The sequence below is a fragment of the Pan troglodytes genome, chromosome 5 (genome assembly GCF_028858775.2).
Source record: "Pan troglodytes isolate AG18354 chromosome 5, NHGRI_mPanTro3-v2.0_pri, whole genome shotgun sequence".
NCBI lineage: Eukaryota > Metazoa > Chordata > Mammalia > Primates > Hominidae > Pan > Pan troglodytes.
The window spans coordinates 181280213-181291098 of NC_072403.2; positions in this window are offsets into that span (position 1 = coordinate 181280213).

Here is a 10886-nt window from a genome sequence, read left to right on the forward strand (position 1 = left end):
TGTCTACTTTGTTGATAGTTTGTTTTGTCATGCAGAAGCTCTTTAGTTTAACTAGGTCCCATTTGTCAATTTTTGTTTTTGTTGGAATTGCTTTTGGCATGTTTGTCATGAAATCTTTGCCAGGGACTTTGTGCAGAATGGTATTTCCTAGGTTATATTCCAGGGTTTTTATAGCTATACGTTTTATATTTAAGCCTTTAATCTATCTTGAGTTGACTCACATGAGGCAGGGTGGCTATTTTTATTTTCATTTTTATTTTTTTTATTATTATTATACTTTAAGTTTTAGGGTACATGTGCACAATGTGCAGGTTAGTTACATATGTATACATGTGACATGCTGATGCGCTGCACCCACTAACTCGTCTTCTAGCATTAGGTATATCTCCCAATGCTATCCCTCCCCCCTCCCCCCACCTCACAACAGTCCCCAGAGTGTGATGTTCCCCTTCCTGTGTCCATGTGTTCTCATTGTTCAATTCCCACCTATGAGTGAGAATACGCAGTGTTTGGTTTTTTGTTCTTGCGATAGTTTACTGAGAATGATGATTTCCAATTTCATCCATGTCCCTACAAAGGACATGAACTCATCATTTTTTATGGCTGCATAGTATTCCATGGTGTATATGTGCCACATTTTCTTAATCCAGTCTATCACTGTTGGACATTTGGGTTGGTTCCAAGTCTTTGCTATTGTGAATAGTGCCACAATAAACATACGTGTGCATGTGTCTTTATAGCAGCATGATTTGTAGTCCTTTGGGTATATACCCAGTAGTGGGATGGCTGGGTCAAATGGTATTTCTAGTTCTAGATCCCTGAGGAATCGCCACACTGTCTTCCACAATGGTTGAACTAGTTTACAGTACCACCAACAGTGTAAAAGTGTTCCTATTTCTCCACATCCTCTCCAGCACCTGTTGTTTCCTGACTTTTTAATGATTGAGGATGGCTATTTTTAAAAATCCAAAAAATAACAGGTGCTGGTACAGTTGCAGAGAGAAGAGGACATGTATATACCACAGGTGGGAATGTAACTTAGTTCAGATGTTATGGAAAGCAATTTAGTGGTTTCTCAAAGAAGTTAACCATTCAACCCAGCAATCCCATTACTGGGTATATACCCAAAGGAATATAAATTATTCTACCAGAAAGACACATGTACCCATGTGTTCATTGCAGCACTGTTCACAATAGCGAACACGACGTCAACCTAAATGCCCATCACCGGTGGACTGGATAAAGAAAATGTGGTGCACACACACCATGGAATACGACGCTAAAGAAAATGTGCACACACACCATGGAATATGACGCTAAAGAAAATGTGGTGCACACACACCATGGAATATGATGCTAAAGAAAATGTGCACACACACACCATGGAATATGACGCTAAAGAAAATGTGCACACACACCATGGAATACGATGCTAAAGAAAATGTGCACACACACCATGGAATATGACGCTAAAGAAAATGTGCACACACACCATGGAATACGACGCTAAAGAAAATGTGCACACACACACCATGGAATACGACGCTAAAGAAAATGTGCACACACACCATGGAATACGACGCTAAAGAAAATGTGCACACACACCATGGAATACGACGCTAAAGAAAATGTGCACACACACCATGGAATACGACGCTAAAGAAAATGTGCACACACACCATGGAATACGACGCTAAAGAAAATGTGCACACACACCATGGAATATGACGCTAAAGAAAATGTGGTGCACACACACCATGGAATATGATGCTAAAGAAAATGTGCACACACACCATGGAATACGACGCTAAAGAAAATGTGCACACACACCATGGAATACCACGCTAAAGAAAATGTGCACACACACCATGGAATACCACGCTAAAGAAAATGTGCACACACACCATGGAATATGACGCTAAAGAAAATGTGGTGCACACACACCATGGAATATGACGCTAAAGAAAATGTGGTGCACACACACCATGGAATATGATGCTAAAGAAAATGTGCACACACACCATGGAATACGACGCTAAAGAAAATGTGCACACACACCATGGAATATGACGCTAAAGAAAATGTGCACACACACCATGGAATATGACGCTAAAGAAAATGTGCACACACACCATGGAATATGACGCTAAAGAAAATGTGCACACACACCATGGAATATGACGCTAAAGAAAATGTGCACACACACCATGGAATACGACACTAAAGAAAATGTGCACACACACCATGGAATATGACACTAAAGAAAATGTGGTGCACACACACCATGGAATACGACGCTAAAGAAAATGTGCACACACACACCATGGCATACGACGCTAAAGAAAATGTGCACACACACCATGGAATATGACGCTAAAGAAAATGTGCACACACACCATGGAATATGACGCTAAAGAAAATGTGCACACACACCATGGAATACGACACTAAAGAAAATGTGCACACACACCATGGAATATGACACTAAAGAAAATGTGGTGCACACACACCATGGAATACGACGCTAAAGAAAATGTGCACACACACACCATGACATACGACGCTAAAGAAAATGTGCACACACACCATGGAATATGACACTAAAGAAAATGTGGTGCACACACACCATGGAATATGACGCTAAAGAAAATGTGGTGCACACACACCATGGAATACGACGCTAAAGAAAATGTGCACACACACCATGGAATATGACGCTAAAGAAAATGTGGTGCACACACACCATGGAATATGATGCTAAAGAAAATGTGCACACACACACCATGGAATATGACGCTAAAGAAAATGTGCACACACACCATGGAATACGATGCTAAAGAAAATGTGCACACACACCATGGAATATGACGCTAAAGAAAATGTGCACACACACCATGGAATACGACGCTAAAGAAAATGTGCGCACACACACCATGGAATACGACGCTAAAGAAAATGTGCACACACACCATGGAATACGACGCTAAAGAAAATGTGCACACACACCATGGAATACGACGCTAAAGAAAATGTGCACACACACCATGGAATATGACGCTAAAGAAAATGTGGTGCACACACACCATGGAATATGACGCTAAAGAAAATGTGGTGCACACACACCATGGAATATGATGCTAAAGAAAATGTGCACACACACCATGGAATATGACGCTAAAGAAAATGTGCACACACACCATGGAATACGACGCTAAAGAAAATGTGCACACACACCATGGAATACCACGCTAAAGAAAATGTGCACACACACCATGGAATATGACGCTAAAGAAAATGTGGTGCACACACACCATGGAATGTGACGCTAAAGAAAATGTGGTGCACACACACCATGGAATATGATGCTAAAGAAAATGTGCACACACACCATGGAATACGACGCTAAAGAAAATGTGCACACACACCATGGAATATGACGCTAAAGAAAATGTGCACACACACCATGGAATATGACACTAAAGAAAATGTGCACACACACCATGGAATATGACACTAAAGAAAATGTGCACACACACCATGGAATACGACGCTAAAGAAAATGTGCACACACACCATGGAATATGACACTAAAGAAAATGTGGTGCACACACACCATGGAATACGACGCTAAAGAAAATGTGCACACACACACCATGGAATACGACGCTAAAGAAAATGTGCACACACACCATGGAATATGACACTAAAGAAAATGTGGTGCACACACACCATGGAATATGACGCTAAAGAAAATGTGGTGCACACACACCATGGAATATGATGCTAAAGAAAATGTGCACACACACCATGGAATACGACGCTAAAGAAAATGTGGTGCACACACACCATGGAATATGACGCTAAAGAAAATGTGGTGCACACACACCATGGAATATGATGCTAAAGAAAATGTGCACACACACCATGGAATACGACGCTAAAGAAAATGTGGTGCACACACACCATGGAATACGACGCTAAAGAAAATGTGGTGCACACACACCATGGAATACGACGCTAAAGAAAATGTGCACACACACCATGGAATACGATGCTAAAGAAAATGTGCACACACACCATGGAATACGACGCTAAAGAAAATGTGCACACACACCATGGAATACTACACAGCCATAGTGAAGTACAAGGGCATGTCTTCTGCAGCAGCGTGATGGAGCTGGAGGCCACTGTCCTTAGCAAACTAACACAGGAACAGAAAACCAAATACCACAGGTTCTCACTTATAAGTGGGAGCTAAATAATGAGAACACATGGACACATAGAGGTGAACAACACACACTGAGGCCTACTTGAAGGGGAGCGTGAGAGGAGGGTGAGAATCAAAAAGCTACGTATCAGGTGCTGTGCCCATTACCTGGGTGACTAAGTAATCAGTACATCAAACCCATGTGACATACAATTAGCCTATATGAATCTGCACTTGAATCCCTGAACCTAAAATAAAAGTTAAAAAACAAACAATAAAGAGGCTACAGTATAAAAGGCTATTTGTGAGTTCCACTTGTGAATAAGCAGCCTACAACTGATATACGTCGTCTATGCAAAGTTGTTTCACAAGAAAACTGAGCGGCTGGTGATCTTTGCTCCTGACTCTTCTTGCTTACTTTTAATTATTTTAGAAATTCTATACAAATTTTTTTTTTAATTTTGTTTTTATGAAATAGAGTCTCTCTCTGTCACACAGGCTGGAAAGCATTGGTGCAATCATGGCTCACTGAAGCTTTGACCTCTCAGGCACAAGCAATCCTCCTGCTTCAGCCTCTCAAGTAGCTGGGACTACAAGTGCTCACCACCATGTCTGGCTAATTATTTTTTAAATTTTGTGTAGAGACAGGGTCTCATTATGTTGCCCAGCCTTGTCTATAACTGCTGGCTCAAGCAGTCCTCCTGCCTTGGCCTCCCAAAGTGCCACCATGTGAACCGCCATGCCTGGCTTAAATTTTTTTTTATTGGTGATCAATGATTGTACATATTTCTGGAGTACATGTGATGTGCAAAGATGCTTGTAATCTGAGTCTACAATTTTCCTCATAAGCAGGTTTACATGAACCTTCACAAGTACTTGTGTACACACACACAGAAACACGAAATGTGATGGTCAAGATGAAAATGACCACGTATTCTGCTTTTGACATCTTTTGATTTGGGGCAGAATCATTGTGCCCTTTCTCTGCTTGTAGCTTTGTTGATGCTGAGGTAAATCACATGTTGAAAGCATGTAAGGACAGAAAGTTCTGTCGATGAACGGTCAATCACCTTTGAACGTCTGCTCCCTCTCTTTGAGGGAAATGCTTTAGGGCAGGTGAATATTCCTGAGTATTCCTTGGAGACGCTTGTGTTCCAGAATTACAACCAAGACCTTTGCTTTCATGCCACGTCAGGAACATGTGTCCTCTGCTCTTTTCCTCTCAGCCTCAGGGGTGCAGATGTTGGGCTGCGACATGTCTCAAGGAGACAGTTTTCCCCTTCAAGATCCCACAGATCCTTTCTGCATTCCCCGTGAGTGTGCTGACCCTATGCAATTGCAAAGCCACGAGGCCAAGCTTGTGGCCTCTGCTCCCCTTGGGGCCGTCTGGGGGGTCTGGTAAATACTGCTCATCCCCACCGTTAGAATCACCCTGGTGCAGGCTGCACCAGACCTGCCTCTCGATGCTGGTGAGGGGACACCAGGGGTAGAAGTCCCCATAGACAGCCCGGTCAGTGCAGCCATCTCTTCCTCCTGTGCCATCACGTCTTTTGAGGGAAGCATCTTCACCTGCTCATTACCTGCAGGCTGAGATCCCAGGCTCTATACACGGTTGATGGACTGGGTTAGGGGCAAGCGTGAGTAGGGCCCAAGCTCCGGGCACACGTGACTCTGTGTCAGTTCCCATTCCTCTGGGAAGCATTTTTCCAACTCCCCATAGCTGGACCCTGCCTTGCGTCTTCAATGCAACTCTCCCTGGGTGGGCGCTTTCCTGCCCCCACTCTCCATCGCCCTCTCCAAGGGGGGTTCTATGCACAGCTCCCTCCCCCAAACCCCTCTGCCCACCCTCTAGCTCCCGCTAGCTATTTTATTATTCATCTAATAGCTACTCCAAAACACCTCAAATTAGCCATTTTGTTTATTCTATTGAATTAATTTAATTCTTACAATAGCCCCATGAGGAATATATTATTTCTGCTGTATCACAGATGAGGAAATTGAAGCTCAGGGGAAGCTAGTGACTTTCCCAGGGACACACAAGCAGTCAGTGGCTGGGCCAGACTGAGGGACATGGCCCCCTGTGCTCACCAGCCTCAACACGATACACGCTCCCAAAAAGCTTCACATTTCCTCAAAGGTGAGGTCAATAACATACTTCTCTGCAAATAAAAATAATTAAATTTCACTGACTGCATATTATGTGTGAGGGAATCTGCAAAGAGCTTCACCCATGTCCCGTCATTCTGGCATCAAAACACTCAGTCAGGTGCTGAAATGGGCATCCTCACTCCACACGTGAGAACCTGGAGGCACCCAAAAGCCAGGCAGCGGACACCCTGGAATTTACACATCCCTACCTCGGGCAGGAGTCCTACCCTCATGCCATCAGCCTCCCCAGGTACACAGAGGATGTGTAATCATTACCTACCCAGGCGACAATTGAACTGAGCTAAGCTTTGGGTGGTATAAGATGCACTAACGTTTAGACATGCCAGGATTCCAGCTGGGGCAAGCACATTCTCCTCCAGTGAAGCCACGAAGCCCCACTCCGCTCCTGAGAGGCCAGGAAGGAGACGGGCAGATGGTGAAGCCATCAAACAGCCCTCTGGACACAGCCCGGGAGCCCTGGCCAACAACACTATCCATCCCAAAAGCCAGCTTGGTAGTTCCCACCCTCATTCCTCATCAAAAGAAAGCATGATTACTCTGGCAGGAAAGAGCGGCTTCCCAAAATCCAAACTGGCAAGATGGTGGAATTCCTCATAAGAAAACTCCAGATGCTCCTGAGCTTGCTCTCCGGCAGAACGTCCTCAGCACATCTGGTCTGCGCTGTTGGATGAGACACACAACACAGCACCCACGGCAAGGTCCAGAATCCCTGTGGGCTGTGAGGTCCAGAATCCCTGTGCTGCCACAGCTGGGCACGGGCTGAGGGACCTCAGACAGGGCCTCCACGATTCTGAGCCCCAGCTTCCTCATGTGAGACCCAGAAATAGGTAGTGAACACAGGAATGATTTTAAAATGGGCATGTAGCATCTACTCAGGGCTGGACACACAGCCTTCAGTCACTGAATATACGGACACACACATACACACACGAAGCGCTATGGTATGTCAAGAAACATTCTGTCCAATACAACAGTTTTTAGAAATTTTAAGATCATGACCCCTTCAAGAAACAATGAAAGCAATGGAATCACCAGCCAGAAAAACAAAAGGCACTGTATATAGAATAATCCAGTATGGAGCATCCCGGGAGCCTGGCAGCGGGTGGAGAATCTCCGTGAGAATGTGACGAGTCCATACCTTTAGTCGCACGGCGCAGACCCCCGATGGGAACTGCAGAGGGCCTAGCAGAGGGGCCCTGGGAAAATTTAGGGGAGGCCACAGGAGGCCCAACATCGCTCAGAATGAAGATCCTCAGCCTACAATTTTCTCCTTAGCTACTTTTCTAGCGCTTCCTTCGCAAACAGAGGCGGCAGACTCAGGCAGCCACCTGCACTGCTCCGCCTCCAGTGCAGGCCTCCCGCCGCTGCTTCTCCTCTGCCTCTTGAAACTTGTCTGTGCACAAAAGCAGAGTGGAGGGAAAAGAACACACACGTGTGGGAAACTGTGCTGTGCATACGCGTGCATTAAATACACAGCCTCATTTGGCCTCGTGGAAACTCAGGGAGGCAGACAGTGTGTTCCCATCTTAGAGACGGGAGCAGTGAGGCTCAGTGAACATAAGTTACAGTGTGGGTGGCGTGATGAAGCTGACATCACACATGGCTGCCCCACTCCAGAGTGTAGTCTTCCCTCCACGTCTGCGTCACCACCGGAGAGCAGCAGGCGTAAGAACAGGTGGACCTGGGGGAGCAGGGAGACTGGGGACTTCTCATGGCCTGGTCTGCCGTGGTCCACATGCTTACCTTGGTTTCTCAGCTGTATTGAGGGATACTTGGTGTTTGAGGCTGATCTCACACTGCTATAAAGAAATGCTTGAGACTGGGTAGCTTATAAAGAAGAGGTTGCATTGGCTCACGGTTCTGCAGGCTATGCAGGAAGCATGATGCTGCTCAACTTCTGGGGAGGCCTCAGGAAACTTACAATTACGACAGAAGGCGAAGGCGAAGCCAGCACATCGTACATGGCTGGAGCAGGAGGAAGGAGGGAAAGGGAGGTGTCACACACTTTTAAACAACCAGATCTCACGAGAACTCACTATCACAAAAACAGCACCCAGGGGATGGCACTAACCCATTCATGAGGGCTCCACCCCTATGACCCATTCACCTCTCACCAGGCCCCACCTCCAATACTGAGGATTACAATTCGATGTGAGATTTGGGCGGGGACACAGATCCAAAGCATATCCATTGGTAAATGAACATTGTTTGCATTCAAGGTATACAATGTGGTGGTTCTATATGTATACACTGTGAGATGTTGACCCCAGTCCAGCTGCTTAACGTGTTCATCACCTTACATAGTTACTGGGTGCGTGTACATGCATGTGGTGAGAATACAAGATCTACTCCCAGCAAATTTTAAGTATTCAATACATTATACATTAGTATGAGATGTAGTCACTGTTCTGTACACTAGGTTCTCAGAAACTTAATTTTATATGTATAAGATGATATATGTTTAGGCCTAAAGGCTTAGGCCTTTGCTCAAAGAAAAAGAAATGTCTTAAGGTCAGTTTATTAGTCTGACAATTTCATTTACTGAGTGTTTACTATAGTTATGATTGCTTCCCATTTTTTTCTTTCTTTTTTTTTTTTTTTTTTTTGAGATGGAGTCTCACTCCATCGCCCAGTCTGGAGTGCAGTGGTGCGATCTCGGCTCACTGCAACCTCCACCTCCTGGGTTCAAGCAATTATCCTGCCTCAGCCTCCTGAGTAGCTAGGATTACAGGTGTCTGCCACCAGACCCGGCTAATTTTTTTTTGTATTTTTAGTAGACATGGTGTTTCACCATGTTGGACAGGCTGGTCTCAAACTCCTGACCTCAGGTGATCCACCCAACTTGGCTCCCCAAAGTGCTGGGATTACAGGCGTGAGCCACCACACCAGCCTCTTTTTTTCTTATTAAAGTGAAATTCACATAATGTGAAATTAACAATTTTAAAGTATGCAATTCAATGGCACAGTACATTCACAATGTTGTTAAACTATCACCAAGCATATTCATCACCCCAGAAGAAAATCTTGTACCCAATTAGCAGTCACCCTCATTTTCCCCCGCCCCCAGCCCCAGCAAATGCCAATCAGCATTCTGTCTCTATGGATATACTTTTTCTGTACATTTCATATAAACAGAATTGTATCTATTGTGACCTTTGTGTCTGGCTTCTTTCACTTTGCACAATGTTTTAGGGGATTATCCATGTTGTAGCTGTATCAGTATTAAATTACTTTTTACAGATGAGCAAAATGTTGCTGTATGTACATGCCACATTGTGCTTAGCCATTTATCCATGGATGAACATTTGGGTTGTTTACATGTTTGGGCTACTGTGAATAATGCTGCTATGGACATTCAGGTATGAAACTATGTTTGTAGATCTGTTTTCAGTTATTTTGGTTATATATCCCTAAGAGTGAAACTTTGGGATCATGTGGTAATTCCACACTTAACTTTTTGAGGAAATGTGAAGCTGTTTTCCAGGGCAGCTGCACCATTTTACATTCCCACAAACAGTGATATATGGGGGTTCCAATTTCTCACTAATACTTCCCTTTTTAATTATTATTATCACCATTCCAGTGAATGGCAGGTGGCACCCCAATGTGGTTTCCATTTTCATTTCCCTAATGACTGATGAGGTCGAGGGTTTTTTCATGTTATCTTCGGCCATTTGTATAACTTCTTTGGGGAAATGTCTATTCAAATCCACTGACTATTTTTGAGTTGAGTTCTTTGTCTTTTAGTTGTTGAGACACTAGACACTTGTAAAATATATAATTTGCAAATATTCATCCCATTGAGTCATACATCTTTTTACTTTCATAAGTAAATAGTTTACTTATGAGATTACACAAAAGGTTTTAATTTTATTTTAATAGAGACCAATTTATCTAGTTTTGTTTGTTGTTGCTAATGCTTTCAGTGGCATATCTAAGAATCCATTGCTAAATCTAAGGTCTTGAAAATTTACCCCCATGTTTTATCTAAGAGTTTTATAGTATTAGCCCTTACAGTAGGTCACCAATACATTTCTAAGTTGATTTGTGTATATAATGTGAGGTAGGAACCATTTCTTTCTTTTGTATGTAGAGATCCACTTGTCCCAGGGCCACCTGTGGAAGAGCCTTCTCCTTCCTCATTCAATTGTCTTAAGACTCTGTTGAAATCAATTCACTATACATATATGTGTTTCTTTCTGGACTCTCAGTTATGCTTCATTGGTCTATGTGTTTATCTGTATGTCCATGCTACACTATTTGATTATGGTAGCTTTGTAGTAAGTTTTGAAATCAAGAAGTGTAAATTCTTCAACTTTGTTCTTCTTTTTCAATCTTGTTTTGAATTTTTAGAAGACATTGTAATTACATATGAATCTGAGTATAATTTTTTCTAATACTGCCAAAAACCACCCAACCATCAGAATTTTGACAGCAATTGTACTGAATCTGTGGATTACTGTAGGGCAGTATTACCATCTTTACAATATTAAGTAGGTGATGTCACCAA